This window comes from Crinia signifera, chromosome 5 (genome assembly GCF_055691185.1).
Source record: "Crinia signifera chromosome 5, ASM5569118v1, whole genome shotgun sequence".
NCBI lineage: Eukaryota > Metazoa > Chordata > Amphibia > Anura > Myobatrachidae > Crinia > Crinia signifera.
Window position 1 is genome coordinate 162,358,915 of NC_139221.1, and position 20,523 is coordinate 162,379,437.

Here is a 20,523-nt window from a genome sequence, read left to right on the forward strand (position 1 = left end):
TGCACATTAGGGTTATCCCACACAGATTGCTGGATACATATAAAACAAAGGGACATTATTAAACCTGAAAACCTAAATCCTAATAGCAGAGACATTGAATATTTACACTAAGCACAATATACAACTTGATAAGGTAAATTCAATTGATTTATAAAGATTGGTGTGTTAGTCGTTCTGATCATCCTTGGTTTCCATATCAAACGGTCAAAATAGCCAACACAGATTGGTCTACTGCTATCAGGTGGCACCTGAAAGAGATCCTTCTAAACCTTAAAAATTAATCAATTTGAATATATTGGAGTGGAGGGATACATGAGCCCATGAGCTGTAGGTAAAAATAATAAATTGAAGAGTAAATACTTTTCTGGCAAGAGTCAGACCCAATAGTTGTAAATAAAATGGAATTGCATGCCCTTTATATTTGTCTGGTTGCATTCAAGACCTTCTGGTGGGCGATATAGGCTGATCACATCCAGGGTCCATAAAGCTATAAATGATGATAAATAATTCTATTGTAATTGCAGTAGTAAACTTTGAACTACTGGCTGCAGGAAGTGGTCCAGGTATTACGATATTGAGTAGTAAAGAGAATCCGTGGCCTAATTATTTGACAGCATGGTGGGTGTTTTGCATCCTTATGCAATTTTGGAAGTGTAAATGGTACCGGAACCACTGGGTGATGTTCTGTTAAGGAATCCGCTTTTTTTTTTTTTTTTTGCAAATTATACTCTTGAACAGTGTTTTGTGACAAAGCATCCAGCTTCCCTTTGTACAGTAAATTTATCCTACAACAAAGGGTTCCTTTATTGGCGTACATAGTCCAAAGCCAATGCAGTCCATAGAAGCTGCAGGTTTGCACATGCGCACTGCCACTCCACTATTGTGCTTGTGCTGGTCTCTGCACTTTGATGTCAAATTATGTGGGTGCTGGAACATGGCCGGCTGTGGGGACCAAGTGGCTTAGCCAACTGCAGTGGCCCTCTTCCACCCAGGTGGGAGCCGCTGCTGTTTATTTACTCAGATTCGTCAACACAATTCATTCTGCTTTGTATAAGACTTTTAGTGGTTGTCATGCACTTGCACAGCAATGGATTTATCACATATACAGGCATCCAGCAATCTCCATAGCCCTACATATACGGGATTGGTAACTCCTCCATTTCCTATTCATTTTACATGTTCCTGAAGGCTTATAAACCTACTCAAAAGACACAATCTCTGTTCACCACATTGACGGTCTCTCAAATTCATGAAGGTCTTTACTGTATTTGTCCACTTCACTTGTTATTTACCCAATCCTCCATGGTGTCCACAACAGTTGATTTTTGATGAGCCAATTCCATTAGTTAGACAAAATCACTTGGTTTCATAGGAAGTTTGTGTAAACTCACAGTTTCAGGCATTACTAGCACTCACTTAACTGCCCCAGGCTCAACCCACCTACCTCATCATACTATTTATTGTCAATTTGCACTGCATCTATTCACCACCTAAAAGCATAGCAGCAGTAGAGAGCGGTCTCTCAACACACACACACACACACACACACCCCCAGGCACTGCAGCAATGGGTTTGAAAAATGCCTGAATTGCAGGATGGTTGGGAGTGCTGAAATTCAACACAAGGGAACAGCACATATTGAGGCGAAACTAGCAAAGTTGGCACTACTGCATATGGCAGAACTGTGTGCAGCTGGCATTGTGGCACATTATGCTTGACTGAATCTGTCATACAGTCATGGTGTAACTGAAGGAGGGAGGGTACAATTTAGGTGTGTGATACATAAAGGAATTTTACTCAAAACATTCCCTTCGCAAGAAAAGGGAAAAAAAAACCTCATAAACATGAGAGAAAAATTGTAACACATGTTCATACTGTTTGAGGATTACTACTACGCAGACTTTTCTTAAATAAAAGTAATGGATTTATACATTTACATCACCAATAAGATCATAACTACTTTTTACTGCAAACTACAGTGAAATCAGTTATTGCCCCTTTTTTTGCCTGCCTGTACAGTAACACCTTGGTGGTAAATCAAATGTCTGGTTCGCCTGCTGGGTGTCAATAAGAGCAATTCAATTGTTCCTCCAAATCAGTCACCTATTAGCTGTGTCAGACATTTTTTCTCGCAGCCTCATGAGGTGTGAGAAGGCCGTACTTTTGGTGCCTAAACAAGACACCTGCACAGCTAAATGCAGTGATTAAGGCACATTAAAAAGGATTAGGCATCCGAATGGAAAAAATAGTTGAACTGCTCCGCTGGGCACTTATTCGTATAAAGGCCCAGCAAAATCACCTGCACACTAAATGAATCCCCCCTATGATAGGGGTTGATTCTATTCAAAACTATTTGAATAGCGACAGGAGAGAATTCCCAGCGCTATTCTAATCAGAGCGCTGTTACAGCCGAAAAGTGGATATCCTACAAAACTAAAGAGATGCGGTTTTGTGCATTAGCGCAGCACAAACAGCATTGCCGCAGGGCAGTTAAGTCGGAAGCTGGTATTCTTGACTAAAAACCTGCGAGTAACGGCATTCTCCAACTTAGCAGCACAAGAATTAGAATAGCGCCGGGAGCTCTCACAGTTTTGAATAGAATCGACCCCAACATACTGTTACTTTATAAATGAAAGAACAGCTATACCATATTGTACCATTACAGATATTAAAGTTCTGTACACAGGGCAGGGCTTAAAGCAGTCCTGAAGCAGTGGTGGCACTCATTATCCTTGTCACCTACACTCACCCCCCTTGTGACAAAGCCAGGGCTAGGGTTTTCAGCACCCCCTGCAAACTATAAATGTGTGCTCTACTTCACATATTTTACAAAAGGGACTGTTCTAACAAAGAAGGGGCATGGTCACACAATAGTACCTCAAATTCAGATTACACCACACAGTGGTGCCCATTATTCAGTTTACGTCTCAGTATTGCCCATTCTATATGTTCTGCCACACAATAATGCCCCTTATACACATCTCAGCCTCTGTCACTCCAGCAGCTGACCGCCCAAGTCACCCTAGCAGCTCCATGCCCTGTGTTCCTATATTCCCTTCTCATCTAGAATTTAGCTTGCACAGACCCGCTTAGTGACTCCTCGATAATTCAGCAGCAGTGACATCACATAAAACGCGCTGCCTGCATCATCTTTTGACATGAGTGGTGGGCTGGGCTTTTCAGTTGGAATTATTGTGCATGGTCATCGTGGAGGTGGAACTAGTTTCACATACCATTACAGGTTTGGGAACTCCGTTCCCATCACCACCACTACCACATTATGCCCTGACTTGACCTGAATGGTCTAAAGAAAGTACATAGTGGTGGCTGGTCTAAGCGTTTTGGCCAAACACCAGTAAAATTGGTCATACACACTTTACAATGTGTATACATTCTCGATAATCTGATCGTAATTCCTACAGTTTATGCTTAATAGATCATCCTCCATGTGAACAGAAATAGGCCAACTCGGGGGCAGATTTATTAAGCTTGGTGAAGTGATAAAGTGTTTTTTATCACCAGCCAATCACCTCCTATCTGTGAATTTACAGGCTTGGTTTGAAAAATGACAGGTAGGAGCTGATTGGCCGGTGAGAAAAACCAGACACTTTATCACTTCACCGAGCTTAATAAATCTACCCCTCAGTGTAGTAACTTATAAAAATTCACTTGGAGAAATTCAGTTGTTTATGCGCGTCCAATCTCCTGTCACTTTAGACTTTAAGGCTGTAGATCAGCGGCTCTCAAACTGTGGGTCCTGACCCCAATATTGGTTGCGATTCATATTGCTGACCATCAGTGTAGACGCACTATAAATCGATAATGCTGCTTGCTACATATCTTCTATATCCAGTCATCTGCAACTTTACATAAAAGCAATTAGGTCCTGCAAGCAATTAGGTCCTGCAAGCAATGAGTTCAAGGGAAATCATGACCACCATCACATTTTGTGGAGTCATCTAATGTGTAGCCAACTTTATAGATCTGAGGAGTCAGGCAGCTCTGCCTCTCCTTTCCCACCCAGCTCTCTTGCAGACATTCACAGCTGGCAGCAAGGAATCACCTGTGTCCTGGGGTCTCCCATTGCTATTATATTATATTATTGAGAGGGTCAATTTCCTTGATGCAGCAGTGAGCCTACGTGATGGACATTATTTCTAAATCTCTCTTTAGGAAGCATACAGATAGTATTCCTATCTTACATTGCACCCTAAGCCTCTTAAATTTGGGCTGCCTTTTTCCCCATTCATACATGCCGAGGCGGAGGGAGCCGGCAGCTCCCCGGGAGGTGTCCCATGCGATTAGGCACTTCATGTGACAAGTTTTGCGATTTATCACATGGAACTCCTGGGGAGCAGCAGGCGGAGGGAGCAGGAGGGGTGGCGGACACTGGCGAGCAGATGAGGCGACCAGGGACCCAGGCAGCAGCGGACACACTTAAAAAAGAGAGTTCTCAGCCAATCAGTGGCATTCCATTGATATGTATGGGCTTTTTTTTGTGCGCCTACAGCCTGACTTCCCCTGCCGGATTCCCTGGTCCCCTCATCAGCGTCCGCCGCACCCTTGCTCCCTCCGCCTGCTGCTCCCTGGGAGTTGCATGTGTTAAATCGCATTGGATCTAGTGTGTTCAGCAGCACAAAGTACAAATGGAGCTGCTCCTGGCGATAGAATCGCCAATTGCCGCTGAGCACACCTCGTTCTGTCTGAGCCTTCCACCTGCTCCCCCGTAGCCCCACTGGGACAGTCAGCAAGGCGGCGGCGAACTGATTCCCTGGCCATCTTTGCTTCAGGGGGATGGGCAGGGAACCCGTTCCCCGCCGCCCTGCTGACTGTCCCAGCCTGCACCAGCTCAGGAGATCTGGCAATTCTTCAAGCTGGCTGACAGGCACTCCATCTGTATTTGTAAACAATGATCAAAATATAAAAAAGATAAGCATTAAACACTCAAAACTGACGTGAGGGCAGAGGGGCCTGCTCGTGAAGGCTTACATTCTAATGGGAAGGGAAAAATCTTAGAAAGATCTTGGAGATGGAAACAGCAGATGTGTGAAAGTTAGAGAGAGGTAAATTTAGGACTGGTTGTTATGGATAGAAGCAGTATCAACGCTGGGTATCTCCCATGTATGAAGACAAGAGGAGTACAGCAAGCGACAGGTGAGTTATGCAGGGGGCAATGTATGAACAGTCAGCAGGGCCGACTCCTGCAGCTATTGATAGCTGCACGTCCTTGCCCATATACTGCCTCCGGGCTGCACTGGAGGAAAGCTCATGGATGCTCAGTGGAGCCGGCTGGCTAATAAGACATAGCACATCAGTACTAGTGGGGGAAGGGGGGGGGTAGATGTTGTAGCGGAGTTTTTGACTCCTCACTTTGGCACCCAAGGTATTGATACATATCAGGGTTACTGTTGCTATAGTACATTTAGTCCAGAATGCCTGGTTTGAATGGGAGTCGAGGATATCTCCGAAATGAAACACTGTTGTGCTGTCAACAGATAAAGAAAAGTAAGATTATGCCGGAGGGGTGGGTGGAAAGATAGAGTAAGCTCAGTGGACAGTTTAAGAAAGCATTGAGATATCCAGAAAGTGATGGCATAGAGATTGTTGTAGAGAAGAGTGGATAGAGTGTAGAGGACAGGGAAGAAGAGGCATATCGAAGCAGCATTACAATATCTAGAATACTGGAAGTCAAAAGTGTGGATGAGTTCACCTAAAGAAAATGTATAGAAGGAGAATAGGAAAGGTCCAAGGACAGAACTTTGTTCTGTTTGGGGGCCTGAATTATAGTCATGAGGAAGTAGAAGGAATGGTGGTACTTATGTAACATCTGGACTCCCGTTTTTCTTATGAGACCGCGTCCCCTCGCGGGGCTCGCTGCGCTCACCACGCTTCGGGCACGGTGGCTCGCTGCGCTCGCCACACTATATAAAATCAACTCCATGCGTAGTTGGATAGTAGGGGTATGAAAAAATGGGGTGCATTTAACATGGGAGCCCAGATAATACATAAGTACCGGAATGGTCAGAGGGGGTGTGGGTCATGGGAAAACAGTCATTAAGTGTGAGGCACAAGTCGGACCAGATTTCCCTTGAACTTCCCTGGGAGGGCTGGCAACCGATTTGGCACTTGATATGCCATTTTTAAATTTGATTTATCACATGCGATAAATCTTTTGTAAAAGGACTTCTAGGGAGCAATCAGGGGGAGTTCAAGGGAAATTGGATGAGATAAGCTGCACATACAGTACGATTAATGTAATGGGCAGCACGTTCAATCTCCCGTCCCAATGCACACGGGACAGTGCATTTCTGAGCCCGCTCCATCGGAATTGGGTGAAATCAACCAAAAATCGCACCAGTGTATGAGCACCTTAATGATGCAAAAAAAATAAAACAGGCATCATTGCAAGCTTATCTTGAATGGGAAGCAGCACATGGCTGCACCATAACATCTCCTCACTCCAATATATGCTTATATTACTATACTTAAAACTTAAGTTGCCTAAACTTCACACTTAGGGGCCCATTTATCAAGCAATATTTGCGGCTAAATCCCAGAAAACATCAGTTTTCGGGGGTTAACCGCAAATATTAAGTATCACTGAAATAAATTAAAGGGGAACCGCAGCAGGAATCTCCGATCCCTGCTGCGATCCCCCCTGCAGCGCCGCCGGCCGCATCCCCCATAGGTTTCTATGGGGGATGCGAAGCTGCCCGATGTATCAACATCGGGCAGCCTGGCATCGCACCCCTGGGCTATCGCCATTCTGATATGGTGATAGCCCATTGTAGCCTATGGCTACACATCGCACTGCCTGAGCGGCAGTGCGGTCGGGGGGGGGGTCAGCGAGTAACCGCACATCCACAGACCCCCCCGGCTTCCGGCTCTGGGTATCGCAGGGAAATGAAATGAAATGCGGTAATATTCCGCCCAGATCGCATTGTAAATGAGATCTTGATAAATGTGCCCCTAAAGGAGGGTATTAAATCTGTATCAATATTTCCTGACGGGATAGATCGGCACTCACCAATTCAATTCTGCCATTACTGGGGGGTCAGATCAAAGTCGGATTGATTTTGTTTGAAATGGCCGCGGATTGACAAACTCACAGCTGTTTTTCGACAATCCGCAGCAGTTTCCGGCGATCCACAGACTTTCCAAATCTCGACAGCTGGGGCGGGGGGGGGGGGGGGGCGAATTAAAACGGCCCTGGATTCCAACATTCAGAATCCCATAATGAATACCCCAGGGGAAACATTACAGATCACATCCCCTGTGGTGTCATGCCATGGGCAAACGCAGGGGGGGTTTCGGATTGCCCAGAAACCCCCCTCTTCTTGGCAAGTGCCTTAAATTATGACAACAGTAGCACTGGTATATAATATGATCAATAGAGCTATCAACACATCATGCAGATTATGAAGATTATGAATTGGCAGCTAAATTAACCCCTATATGCGCAATGACATTATTATTATTTTTTTATTGTGCCATTCACACCCAGAAGTGCTGGGTTTCGCTGCGTCCAACCAGCTAAAGCCAACTAAAGTTCTAAGCCAAATGTAAAAAGTTCTGTTTGGGCATTTATCTAGACTCCCTGTGGCTAATGCTGGGTACACACCAGGACGACGAGGGTCTGATCCCATCAATCTAGATCCAATTCCAACCGATTGGATGTAGATTGTGTGGTAATTGGGCCCTTTTCTGTCCTGGTGTGGACCGATACCGATCTGATGCGTGGTCCCGCGGGTAGGTCGGTCGTTCTTCAGATCCTACCTGCAGCAGGTAGGATCTGAAGAACGATCATACTCCCGGCTGCGGGTCGTCATCAGATCGGACCCGCTCACGGTGCACATCGTGAGCGGGTCGTGCCACCCCGCATCATCATGAGCGAGTCGGAAGAAACACTGACGACCCGCTCACGATGTGCATCGTGAGCGGGTCGTCCTGGTGTGTACCCTACATTAGAACAACTGAATATTAAAATAACTGAATTGCTCAGATGGGCTCTATCCATAGGGAAAACCAATTGAATTTAGCAATGTCTTCCTGACCTGGCGTACAATTTTTACACTTGCTATGCCTTCCACATGTTTCTCATAGATCAATGTATGTTCGTGTCAAGTTTCACTAAATTTAACATCCTATAGTAGGAATTTTAAGTGAGATGATTCACAATGCAAACTGCACAAAGATGGGACCATGGTTGGAATTGAACACATTAAACAATGTGCTGTGTAACAGCAGTGCTAACTACTGTGCTGCAGTTATGACCAAACTATTCCAAAGTTACATTGTAGGAAAATGAAATTTATGCAAAATGAAAAGAAAAAAAGTCTTCAGTGTAACTTCTACAATTTAAAAGCCAATTCATCACATCTGCATATAAACAGTCTACTTTGAACTACTTTATCAAACATATACAAGCTACAGCTGCATGACCTAGCATTTGTTATCATTGCTGCTGAGAGTGCTTAAAAAAAATATTTTAGGAGTTAGTACCATTCATTGAAGGCTTAAATTTATAAAAACTTATTTTAAAAGGGACAATCAGCTCACAGAGAACAATATGCCATCCACTTTGTTGTACCAGTTGATGGTAAAGGTAAAGGCATTTTTGCCTATCAGTGATGTTATGGGGAGAAAAAGAAAACGCTGTCCGGTAACTCGCTCAGTGCATGCACACTGAGTCATTTTCACATGGGGAGTGTGAACCACTTTCCAGAGTACTCTGGAAAGTGGTTCACTCAGCCTGCATAACGCTCATCGCCCACCCATACACTATTGGAGATTTAGGGCTCAAAGTACCTAAAATGAGAAAAATTAGCTACTTTCAGCCAAAAATTGCCTAGTTTGTACAGGCCTTATGTTGCACATAACAGGGGGCAACATACCAGTCATTATTTTTAAAAAAATGTTTTAAAAAAAAAATATGTAGATTTTCCTCTTTTATCAACTGGTTTGCCTTAATTTCCCAGTGCCAAGAAGAAACCTGGTCTTCTTACATAGAGTATTAGCTTTTAGAACCTAAAAACAACAACAAAAAAACAACATTGGGGTCAATCCAATTAGCCACAATGATCTTGGGAGTCATTACTGCAGTTGACATTCGCACAAAAGTGCTTGCTGACCCTCATAGGGTATATATCTTTGGCCATGTATGCTATCAACCTCATAAATTAAATAAAAAAGGAATATATGTTAGCAGTAATGCATGCTTAGTGCCCCGGCAAACCCCAATTTGCGTGCATCATAGGGCAGTAAGCTCCTGTGCGAATTTTGGCAGAGGCCAGCCTGCAAAGGGTGAGAGATTGGGTGCCGTGGCCACATTTATAAAAGCAGCCAATCAAAAGTTAGGTTGTCATTGTACAGGAATGTTAACGGTGTCACTGCCAACACTGCACATCTGAATAGCAATCACTTTTGAAGAGTGGGAGGCAATTAAGCTTTATAACTATGGACTTGTATTACATGCCCAAAACAAGTGTTTTTTTTTTTGTTTTTTTTTTGTTTTTTTTTATTCATGATATTTGCCAGCAATCTAATCTTTATAATTAAATAAAAAATGCATTTTTTTTCCCCCTTAGATATTACTAGGTGGTCAGTGCAAACATTTTGCAATGGAATAAAATACAATCAATATTATAGCTAGGCTGGTGGTTTGTATTAGGATGAAAGAAGAACTGGTTAATTTGTAGCCATTTAGAGTCGCCGACCAAAACGGATCCTTAGCGACGCATCCAGGGAAAGAACGCTCGGGTCAAAAGTCAGTTTTAACCTAGATTTTTAAACCATACAAAGGGCCATATTCAATGAGAAAAATTCGCCGTGTTTTATGGCGAGTTTGTGCTATTTTCGCGTTGGAAGGAGGATTTTGCTCTCCAAAAGTGAACCACCCTATTCAATGTGATATTTTCGCCGTGTCTCTCCGTGTAGCAATTCTCCATCTTTTCATGGAGAACTGGAATGTGAACTTTTAAACTTTTTTTTTACACAGAGCAGCCAGCAGGGGGCTGGAGCTCTCGAGCCGCTCATTAGATATTCATATATTCACTGCACCCGATCATGACATATGCACGATCGGGTGCAGTGAATACTGGGTCCCCCGCTGGCTATAGGGGGGGGGGGGGGCAGCTTGTGCTGCCTGGGTCCCGGGGAGCCCTCCTCCCCTCCACATATGTTCTTGGGCAGCCAGGGAGACTTTAATCTCCCTGGCTGCCACCGACCCCCGGCTCCCTGCCAGCTGCCTGCTGCGGACGCTCGTCCGCTGCAGGGGTTAAGACTCGCCGGGAGTGGCGGCGAGTCTTAACCACATTGAAAAGTGGGAGCAGGAGTTTTCCGTTTTCGATACCACAACTATCGTTGTCCAAGTGAACATTACAACCCATCAGAATCAGCTTCATTGGCCAGGTATACTTTTGCGTATACTAGGAATTTAGGTACTTATGTATTATCTGGACTCCCATGTTAAATGCACCCCATTTCATACCCCTACTATCCTACTACGCATGGAGTTGATTTTATATAGTGTGGCGAGCGCAGCGAGCCACCGTGCCCGAAGCGTGGTGAGCGCAGCGAGCCCCGCGAGGGGACGCAGTGTCATAAGAAAAACGGGAGTCCAGATATTACATAAGTACCGGAATTTATAACAAGTAAACAGCATACGGTATATACAATAACAGGTGGGGGAACATGTACAGTTATATAGAAAGTTATTCCGAGGGGACACCACTTTGGATTATGTGCAAAGGGTTATGGCGGGACTAGACAGTGAGGTGTTCATGAGTTCATGTGTCAACAGGTGAACCGCTTAAGGAAAGAAACATTTTAGGCTTCTGGTGGAAATAGCCCTGTAGTGTATGCCTGATGGCAGCAGGTTAAACAAGCCATGGCCAGGATGTAGTTGGTCCTTGACTATCTTCGTTGCCCGCTCTTTTGCTTTGGACAGGTACAGGTCCTGGACAGAGGGAAGGTATGTCCCGATTATCTTCTCCGCAGTTCCGACTACCTTTTGGAGTCTGTATTTGTCTCTCGCTGGCGGAGCCGTACCAGACCAGTATTAAGGAGCACAGTAAAGACTCCACAATAGCAGAGTAGAAGAGGAGCAGAAGCTTCTGTGGGATGTTGAACATCCTCAGTTGCCATGTTTAACATTGCTGCTGAAGACGGTTCTCTAAAGTTGTTGCCGGCATTGAATAGGCTGGCATGCCAAACTCACATGACCACAGAGTATTAGGAAATGCAGCAATTGAGCCGTAAAAATATACCTATACTTGTGCATGCAGACACATTTTATGCCAAATGTTTTTTGTCATAGTTTGTTTGCAAAAAATTCAATGTCATGGATCATTTAATATTGGATGTTTGTAATCTGCAGTCTATGCACAGTATCAGAGTTTACATAATAACCCTTTTCCACCAAAATCCTGGGTCAGACCCAGGAGTTTCCCCAGGTCGGATTCCATTTACAAAGCACTTTGATCCGGGTATGCGCCATTAATACCCCTTTTGCACTAGCAAGCCAGGTTGCACCCGCCATTTTGTACCAGGCTTGCAAGTGTTTTCTCATCAGCCGTCCGACCCGGCATAAAGCCGGGTGGGTGATGTCATCGAGAGACAGTGCCGGCGCTGGGAGAAGGCAACATCTTCCAGCGGTGCCTTTATAGAGCAGTGAACGGGACCAAAGTCACATTGTCCTGGGTTACCCCTTTCCACTGCCCCTGGATTTGCGAGTGTCCCAGTTCAACCTGGAATTTAGCTTTTCCGCTAGTAAAAAAAAAATGATACGCGTCCCAGTGTATTGAACCCGGTTACAGTATGCAGTTTGCTAGTGGAAAAGGGGTATTACACTGAACCTGGGTCAGCCCTACTTTTCCCTGTAGTGGTCATTAAAAATGGCCATTTTAGAAGGGCTGATATTGTTGAGGTCACAAGAGGGGTGAAGGGGGGTGGCTTCCATCATTGCAGCTATGATGGCAGAGGGAACACGTGTGATACCGATTTCCTGTTTTATACAGCTACAGAGAGCTTGACGCAGCAACTCATGTGGTTTTACCTTCTCAGTAGTGTGAAGAGGAGACCCCAGTTCTTGGCTAAGGGGGACAGATCTCTATGCCGATATTTGTGCAGGAGGAGGGTGCTGATAATATCAAGCGTCATGTCTATGATGCGTCTGAGCAGAATGAGAGATCATAGGATAGGGGGCAAAGACCAGCTCCACGGAGAGGCTTTCATACACACTGTGGAAACTTTTGAGGAGGAGCAGTTGAGGACACACTCATATGTCTTGTGCCACATTCAATAACATATTGGATTTACTGGCACCAACCATGACGATGCAGACCACAAACTACCGACAGTCTATCGCCCCAAACTGGAGATTAGCGAGAGCCATTTGGTGGTATGCCACCCCAGAGACTACCGCACTCTCCTGTTTATTTGGAGTTGGGATTGGTACAGTCTGCAAGATCATCTATCAGGTCACGCAGGCATTTGTGGATACCCTGTAACAGTGCTTCATCTGCTTGTCGGATGGACAACACCTAGATATGCAAGTCTTCCTGAGATGTGGGTACAGACAGAGTGGTGGTGCCATAGATGGGACCCACTTCCCCTATCATCTCCCCCTGTGATGGCCATGCAGATTACTACAATGGCAAGGGGTGACATTCCATCTTTTTACAGTCTGTAATGGACCACAGATATAGAAATGCACTTACCAATAAGGGTTTCAGATTTACTTTAAGAATAGCTGGTTAAATTTCAAATGTCACATTTAAATTTTTTCTTTATAGAGGTGTTTATATGGTGGCCTGGGCAGTCACATGATGCCAGAGTCCTCACCAACTCTGACTTGTATAGAAACGTTAGGGATGCCAATCCCGGGGCATTTTTTCAATCCCAAGCATCAGGGTTGAAAAATGCTCAACCCCGGGATTAGCATCACTAAAAGAAAGACACCCCTGTCCCCCACGTTAACTTACTTGGGGAGTGGGGCAGGCAGGCAGGCAGCAGATGTGCGGCAGGTGGAGGCAATCGCTGGGTGTGGTGCAGAGTGGTGGAGCTGGGTGCGGGCGGTGAGAACGTTCCAGCAACAAGGTGCAGCAGTGCAGCCTGCGCAGCGTAACCTAGTCATGCTGCACACCGGGGTTGTGAACAGAACAGGCATTGACTGAGTGGTTGTTCAGATGTTGCCCTGCATTAGACTGCTCATGCACACTCATCCCGGGCTTGGATAATCCAAGCCCTGGATTGAAATTCCATAACCTTTTAGAGCACAATTGCAGGATTGACCACCCTATACTGCATCCATTATAGATACAGACCAAAGTTGTAGTAGTGCAGGTATCTGTAGTTAAACAACAGAAAGACATATTATGTCACCTATACAGTGTAATCAGGATGAGTTTAGCATCCTACCTGATGGGATGGGGGCAGTTAACAAGTATGCTGATATGTTTTTTTTTTACATAAATTTGTAAATCAAAGATGTGTGAGGATTCCAGTCCATATAATAGGTTAGCAGCATACCAGTTGCACCCTGGTTAAAGAAAAGATACACCCAACATGTCCAGTTGGCCCCAAAGTAGATCAACTACGACCCTAAACAGTTTGAGGGCCAACATCTTTGGGAGCTGCGCAAAATATCCGCTAAAAATGGTGTGTGTGTGTGTGTGTGTATTATAAAAAAAAATTTCCAAATAAAAAAAATATGTGTATAAAACTATAATAGTTCCTCTATAGGATAAACGGTACTTGTTTCCTAGCACGGCGCCCATCATATGCCATCGCATACCACTAATTAAGGTATGCGATGGGACCCGATTTTATATCGCATGGCATGTGATGCAATTTCTAATTGTACAGGCACCCTGATGGGTGATTACTATGTTAAATGCACCCCCATTGTTAACGCCAACCTGAAGGATTGTGAGCGCAGCAAGCCCGCGAGGGGCGGCGGTACGCGTCCTCCGACCTTTTCATACCCCCACTATCAACGTCAGTGTGGAGTTGATTTTATATAGTGTGGCGAGCGCAGCGAGCCTCGCGAGGGAATGTGTAATACATGTGAAGTAATTTGCATCCGCTCGCCACGCTTCAGGTTGGCGTTCATAGTGGGGGTGGCGTTAACAATGGGGGTGCATTTAACATGGTAATCACCCATCAGAGTGCCTGTACAATTAATGAATCGGGTCTGATTGGGTCGCATGCAATGCGATCAAAACTATGGCATAAGATGAAAATCGTGAGCGCCATGCTAGGAAACAAGTACCGGATAAACTTAACAGGTCATAATAATAAAATTATAGAGAAATAAAAAATGTTTGCTTTGCAATTTTTCACGCCTTTGACAAATTCCTTTGGCACTCAAAGGGTTAAGTTCTGCCCAGATGGCTTTAGAAAATGCATTTGGGTTTTTAAAAGAGATGTTTGATAGAAAGAAATGTTGATTTAAAGATCATGCCCAATGTAATTGGTGCCTGCTGCATCCTTCACAACATTTGTGAAATACAAATTGAGCATTAGCTACCAGAGTGGAATTTGCAGGACAGTGAGGTGAGTGGCACTACAATAGATGAATGCATGACCCCAGAGCAGAGCTCATCTGGGCAACCCTTGCTGCCAACCTTCCCTCAATGATTTAAAAGACATGACAATTTAAACAGGTTTTATTTATTTTGTTAAATATGCTCCTCAAAGAGTTTGTTTCACTCAAAAATGGCATTTGAGTAATATGTGCATTGGTTTTGTAAATTGTGCATAAAAACTACCACATAACTTATGTATTGTAGACATTGGAAAACTTAATAAGTGCTCAAGCACACAGAAGGGTTTAAAAAAAATAAAAAGGAAAAAAAACCTGCAGTATAAAATACTATATTGCACATGCCTTGTGCCTCTAACATTTTTGCATGTAAACATTTAAAAAAACATACTAAACACAGACCGACCATACAGTATGGTATCTCTGATGCAGTCTTCTTGGCGGTCTGAGTCCTTTATACTAGGATCTAGGTTTTCTTCAGCAAGTAGTAGTAGTAGTAGTAAAGATGGAGGAAAGCATTGCGAGAGCAGGGAGGTAGCCTGCATAGCTGGCCTCTCCTCCCTGTTCTCCATCTGACTTGTGCAGAATGGGGAGATTAAGGACAACAGTACCACTGTGTTAGCCGGTGCAGTATATCCAAATACATTGTAACAAAAGTCGTAATGTGCCCACTCACGATTTGCGGTTCTTGTCATGCACTGTGGAGAATTGTGCACACAAGGCTTTTAACTGGTTGACCACTAGTTGCATAGGCTTTATCCCACGAGACGCCAGCATCTGAAATTGCGGTAATCAGCATCCTTTACAGTGCTGGTCATTTGGTGTCATATTTCTTCTTTGCCCCTAATTAATAGGAGCGCTTTAGTTTCTGCCTCAGTCCAGCGGCTGCTAGTCAGGTGGCTGTCTTTCTGTGTGGCCTACACTGCAGGTGGTGGACTACTTGTAGCTATGGGTGCCAGGGTGTTGAGAGTTGTGTACCAGCTCTCTGCCAATCATCATCTCTCTCCTCTGCTTGCCACTATAGGTAAAGGTGAGGCTGCAGTATAGTAGGGTGTGTGTGAGCCTTTCACTGTGGGTGCCAGGATATGTGCTCTCTCCCACACATTTCTCTCCTGTTTGTGGGGACAGGAGAGTGCAAGTGCCCCAGCTCCAATCAAAGTCTTCAGTGTTACCAGGATCTCCTAACCCGGGTTGGGACCGTTACGCAGCACCATCCCCGGTTAAATGTGGTGGGTCACTGCCAAATACCGTAGGATTTATGTGCACAAAAGCATTAAGCACTGGTATGCTTAGCTGGGTTAGAATCATTTGACATGGGTCCTCAAACTGTGGCCCTCCAGATGTTGTGAAACTACAAATCCCAGCATGCCTTGCCACAGTTTTAACACTCCCTTATAGCAAAACTGCGGCAAGGCATGCTGGGATTTGTAGTTTCACAACATCTGGAGGGCCGCAGTTTGAGGACCCATGGTACAGCATGTTTTTCCACAAGCATTAGGTCGACAGTCAAAAGGGGGTTTTTCACAGTTTTGACCCGAATGTCAACACAGTCGACATGGACACAGTTTAAAGTGCACCTCTTCGCTCGCGTTGCTTTTGGGTACGGTAGCTCGCTGTGCTCAGCCCACTATTTTATTCTCCCACCACACCCTAGTGCAGGCATTCCCAACCACGATCCTCAAGGCACACCAACAGTGCAGGTTTTTGTGATATCCAGGCTTCAGCACAGATGGTTTAATCAGAATCACTCAGGTACAAATTAAGTCACCTTTGCTGAAGCCTGGATATCACTAAAACCTGCACTGTTGGTGTGCCTTGAGGACCGGGTTGGGAATGCCTGCCCTAGTAGATGGTAGAGCATAAAATACCACCTGTCGGCACGAAAAACAGTGAAAACCCCATGTCGACCTAATGACCTGCTTCATACACCTCACAATCTTTACAGAAAGTTTAATTTTTGGTAACCTTGCTACACATAATGGTTTATGAAGAGCAAATAATCCTGTAACTTCAGTTTATATCTGCAATCCAAAGTTTACTTAGCCCTACTATGGGACTTCAGTTTCTTTAAAAAAAAAAATTTTTTATAATTATACATCTATATATCACATTTCTTCCTTCTAACACTCCTTTAAGTTTCAGAAAGTTCAATATAAAAAAAATAAAAATAAAAAAAAAGAGCTAAACCATGTGATCGTATAAATATAAGCTGGTTTACTAAATCATAAGTATTAATATTTGACTGAGAGGAATCCTTTGTCATTTTCTGCTCAGAGTGAGAATTGCCCACATCGGTCAATAGGCTTGGCAAAATCTGACAAAATAATTATCTTCCAATATAGGCAGGGTTATTACAAACAGTTGTTGTTCAGTTGTGGTCATCTTTGACCTTTATTTACCCATGTAACAGAGCTCCAAATATCTGAATGCATACCAGACATTATTTGAAATAGTTTCTCATCTGCAATATCACTGCACTATAAATCCAGCTGCCCAGTATCAACTGTGATATTCAGAGGTATTCAATGCTGTGGGCGAGCGGCGACAGCGAGCAGAGCTTCTTGCTCGCTATCACCACGCAGCCTGTCAGTATTCAACGCAGCCCCCTCATACGCCAATTCCCCCTCGCTCCATTTTTTTTGAGCGAGGGGGAATTGGCGTATGCGGCTCGAGAAGCAGCGAGACTCGCAGATAAATACAGCGAGTTTTCTGCATTAGCCGCGGATTTCCCCAGAACATTGAATAGAGCGAGCGGCCGGTGCGGGGGTTAACCAGCGAGGATCGCTGTTTTTCTGCAATCCTCGCTGTTTAACCCCCTCGCCGGCCGCATTGAATACCTGCCGTTATATTTATTGCAGTGGCACAAAGTGCTGCAATGTTTCAGTGTGAAGCCCAAATCACAATACCTACTCTGCTAAATAACATTATCAGTTATGTTTGTGAATCAGCACGTTACGTTCACAACCAGCCAAAGCGTAAGGTCACATTACCATTAACCGCATCCAGTAATCTGTCTATGTGATTTAGGGGTCTGCGGAGGGTAATAAGCTATTAGGAGTGAATAAATGCATACCTGTTGTCAGTCTAGTATAGGAGCACTGATCACCAGTCATCCAGTGGCCACTGTTAGTGAAAGTTATAGAGCAATGGTTTGTTGGGTGGCCAGATAACACCCAGGGAAACCATAGACAGATTACACCGGTTAGTGTGTGTATCCTGTGGTTTTTACCATCTTGAGTTCTTAAGTGCATGTGCCTGGCATGCTCACCTTTAACACTACCCGCAATGGACAGCGGGGGGGGGGGTTAACACTTCAGGCCAAGTTCAGAGGAGGCTAGTCACTAATACCCCTTTTGCACCAAAATGCCAGGTCACGCCAGCTTCAACCCGGGTGTGTCCCGGAATTTGTTACCTTTTACACCAGTGCTCCTCTTCTCTGTGCAGCAGCCCGCTCCTGGCTCCCCGCCGCTATTTTCAATTCATTGCACCACCAGCTCCCCTGCCCACATCTCCCCCGCCTGTTACCAGGGCCGGCAACAGAAATCATGGGGCCCCATATACTGATATATCTGGGGCCCCCCTCCCCATCAAGCATAGTAGGGGTGTGGAGCAGGAAGGATGGGAGTAATAGTGCGGAGCAGGGAGGGAATGTTGGAGGAGTAGTGTGCAGCATGTGTGCTTGCGTGCGGTCGGCACCCCCCAAACAACACACACACACACACACACACACACACACACACACACCTGAGCTGACAGATGCAGCATGCGTGCGGTCGTCACCCCTCCCCTGTCGCCTTGCCAGCTCGCCTGCCCGGGAGAGGTGCTGCTATGTAAAATTCACATCTCCCGCTGGACCGCTAGCCAATAGGCTAGCCTAGTCCTCGGGAGCTACCAACAGTGCATGTTTTGCAGGTCTCCTCGCAGATTCACAAGTGAGCTAATTAGCTCCATCTGTGTATCTTTTAAAATGTGTCAGTGATTAATGAGTGCAGCAGCTAGGTTGTCTGGAAAATGTGAACTGTTGGTAGCTCTCGAGGGCTAGGGTTGGCTACCACTGCAATAGGCGCTTGCAGTCCAGCAGCCACCAGTTGATAGGCTGCTGGACCGCAAGAGTCTATTGGCTAGCGGCCCAGCGGGAGATGTGAATTTTACATAGCAGCACATCTGCCGGACACAGCGGGGAGCAGGCGAGCTAGCATTGCTGGCACGGCTCCGGCGCCCTGCTATCTTCCGGCGCTCTCGCTATGCCCCTGTGCTCAGGACACAGCATTGCGATGTGTGCTGAAGCACGTCGCTCAACTAAAAAGCCAGTCACCTCATGTGTACAGGTCTTAAGTCAATATCTCCTAGCATAGACTTCAGGCAAGGCAATTTTGACTAAATTTCTTAGTCAAATTTGGTCATTAGCCAAAATATCACTGTATGTACGAGACTTAAGGGTACTCTTAAGTGCACACATCAGATATATTTGTGTGACAAATCCATATTGCCGTTATAGATTTCCATAATGCAAGTTTGAGGAAAAAAAAAAAATGTATCCCTGTAGTCCGAATAGGCTAGTGAAGCAGGTATTCTGACCCATGCATGGAACATCTTGCCCCATTGAGAGGCCACGCCAGTAACAAACAAAATAATAATAATCTTTGTATATTGAAATTAGGTTTCTGTTATTTATACCCATTTTGCACAGAAACTTACATTCCCGGGTGAAGCCGTTCCACCCGGGAATTTCATGAAATACATAGGTTCTTTTTCTGTGTGAAAGGGGCAAATCTGGAACTTAAACTCTGTCTCTGACCCTGCAAATGGGATTGGTACTAAATACCGGCGTTCAAAATCCCGACCGCCAAAATCACGAAAAGGAGGGGGGGGGGGGGGGGTGACGCTTTCACACAGGCAAAGGTATCAATAAGCTTAAAAGATACGCATAAACTTCTCATGACCAAGGAGACCACCAAGTCAAAACAATTTATAGTCCCACTCATCATTTCAGTTTAAGGTTAAATCTCAGTTAAAATTACTTGTTTAAAAAACATCCCAAAATATGTTTTCTACCACTGGATATTAAGGATTCCCAAAGCTAGTACAGTAGTTTTATTTACTACACGTTTAAACCTTGGTGCTAGGACTTTAAATTGTTCAGTAAAAAGTTTATAAATATGGAATGATGCAATATATTTGGGCAGACTCAACAAGGCCTCGGGCCAAGTAATAAAAACTGTCTCTTTAAGAATGCAGCCATAGACATAGTAATTGAGTCTAGAATATGGTGTTGCGCACGATTTCAGCTTCTATTATTGTGTGTCATAGGCACCAGTACACAGCAACACTTTTATTGAACTATTTTATGTTCACAGATAGTTAAATTATTACTACAAAAAGTTTACACAAGGTCTAACAGTTTAATGGTTATGAGCACACTTTATAAAATTTAGACAGCACTTTATTCAATTCTGAAATAACCATTCCTTTTACCTGATTTTGCTTAAATCACCATTGAGGAGTGCTGAAGCACTGCCACATCTCTGTACTTGCTGGGGTCCTATTTACGGTAAGCGTCAAAACTTCAGATTTTAAGTCCATCTATAGTATTATACAAGGTATGGGTAAAAACCAGAACAGTACAGGCTTCATTCATCAAATTTCTCATTCTGTGCTGCCTGTGACACCTGTCACCAGAGAGAGAATAAAGCCTGCCTGTATGGTCTGGACCACAATGGTCCAGATCACACGGGGAGGCTGTAAGCTCCCTTTCCCCATGTCCCTGGTGAAAGCCATCACAGGCATCTCCCTGGACTGGTCACTACAAGCTCCGGAATGCAGAGTTTGATGTCCAGTCCGGGGTCTCGTCTGGTTCCGGTTTTCACTTAGTCCCATTATTACATGTTACCAAGGAATACCAGCAACATTATGATTATCAGTGAATGACAATTCACTGCTTAATTCTATGCTCCAGCCACACTACCAACATATTGTAA

At 44.6% G+C, this 20,523-nt stretch overlaps 1 protein-coding gene across 1 annotated transcript in view; it reads right to left on the reverse strand.

The window, feature by feature from the left end:
• The window catches only part of GRB10 (growth factor receptor bound protein 10), a 229,515-nt gene that overhangs the window by 205,637 nt on the left and 3,355 nt on the right, over positions 1-20,523 (reverse strand).